Below are 2,145 nucleotides of genomic sequence, written 5' to 3' on the forward strand. Positions count from 1 at the left end.
GCCTCCCAAAGTGCTGGGATTACAGGCTTGAGCCACCGCGCCCAGCCTTTGTTTTGTTTTTTTAAGAGATGAGGTCTCGCCATGTTGCCCAAGCTGAAAGTAAAAATTTTATGACCTCAAGAGTTCAAAATGATTTCTTAAATAACACAAAGTATACAGACCACTAAAACCCTGCCAATAACAAGTATTGGTTAGGCAGTGCAGAACAGGACCTGTGAATTTGATGAGTTATCACTCCTGTGATTTGATTATGTCATGTGGCATAGATGTCCTTGTTTTGTTTTGTTTTGTTTTGTTGATACAGGGTCTCATTTTGTTGCCCAGGCTGGAGTGCAGTGGTGAAACTGGGGGGGAAAGAAAGATGAGACTGTTACTGTGTGTAGAAAGAAGCAGACATAAGAGACTCCATTTTGTTCTGTACTAAGAGAAATTCTTCTGTCTTGAGATGCTGTTAATCTGTCACCCTAGCCCTAACCCTGTGCTCACAGAGATATGTGCTGTACTGACTCAAGTTTTAATGGATTTAGGGCTGTGCAGGATGTGCTTTGTTAAACAAGTGCTTGAAGGCAGTATGCTTGTTAAAAAGTACACAATACACTGCGGAAGGGAGGTCCTCTGCCTAGGAAAGCCAGGTATTGTCCGAGGTTTCTCCTCTGTGATATGGCCTCGTGGGAAGGGAAAGACCTGACCGTCCAGTCCCCCAGCTCGACCCAGTCAAGTGTCTGTGCTGAGGAGGATTCGTGGAAGAGGAAGGCCTCCTTGCAGTTGAGATAAGAGGAAGGCATCTGTCTCCTGCTCCTCCCTGGGCAGTGGAATGTCTTGGTGTAAAACCCGATTGTATGTTCTATTTACTGAGATAGGAGAAAACGGCCTTCAGGCTGGAGGTGAGCCGTGCTAGCGGTAATACTGCTCTTTAATGGAGGGAGATGTGTGTACACGTGCACATCAAGGCGCGGCAACTTTCCTTAAATGTATTAATGACACAGAGACCTTTGTTCACATGTCTTCCTGCTGACCCTCTCCCCACCATTACCCTATTGTTCTGCCACATCCCCCTCTCTGAGGAACTCAGAGACCAGTGCCTGCGCAGTGCGGGTCCTCCGTATGCTGAGAGCGGGTCCCCTGGGCCCACTGATCTTTCTCTATACTTGTCTCTGTGTCTTATTTCTTTTCTGAGTCTCTCATTCCACCTGACGAGAAACACCCACAGGTATGGAGGGGCCGGCCACCCCTTCAGAACCATAGGTCACTGCAACCCGAAAACTCCTAGTCTCCAGCAATCTGTCCACCTCTACCTCACGACTAAAGAAACAGCTGGTAAGTTTAATACATCGAACTGAAATCTCTGTGAAAAGACAGTGTAAAAATAAATAAAAGATAAGCAAAATATTGGAGGAAAACAAACAAACAAACAAAAACCTCAACAAACCCAGAAGGTATTTTTAACTCCAAGTAAGTCCAGGCGCGGTGGCTCACGCCTGTAATCCCAACACCTTGGGAGGCTGAGGCAAGGGAATCACTTGAGGTCAGGAGTTCAAGACCAGCCTGGCCAACATGGTGAAACCCTGTCTCTAGTAAAAATATAAAAATTAGCCAGCCCTGGCGGTGGGCGCCTGTGGTCCCAGCTACTCAGGTGGCTGAGGCAGGAGAATCGCTTGAACCCGGGAGGTGGAGGTTGCAGTGAGCTGAGATCGCGCCACTGCACTCCAGCCTGGGCGACAGAGCGAGACTCCATCTCAAAAAATAAATAAATATGAATAGGGCTAAAACACGATCGAAACATGGAGAAAGGCTATAAGGCAGGAATACATATCAGAAGAAACTGGGCTGATAAACCAGAAAGAAAACATGCTTAGCATTACATGCCTAGCAGTAATCAGAGGACACTACAAGGGCAGGGCTTCACCTGCCTTACTTATGGCCACACACCCTGTTCCTAGCACTGTCTGGTATTCATAGCATTGTCAACAAACAAGATACACATCAATATAACATGATGGATTTCTCAGCCTTCAAAATAGCAAATTAGAAACCCTTCCATTAAAAAAAAAAAAAGGCGGCCGGGCGCGGTGGCTCAAGCCTGTAATCCCAGCACTTTGGGAGGCCGAGACGGGCGGATCACGAGGTCAGGAGATCGAGACCATC

Source organism: Colobus angolensis, unplaced genomic scaffold, assembly GCF_000951035.1.
Source record: "Colobus angolensis palliatus isolate OR3802 unplaced genomic scaffold, Cang.pa_1.0 Scaffold480, whole genome shotgun sequence".
In the NCBI taxonomy this organism is placed as follows: domain Eukaryota; kingdom Metazoa; phylum Chordata; class Mammalia; order Primates; family Cercopithecidae; genus Colobus; species Colobus angolensis.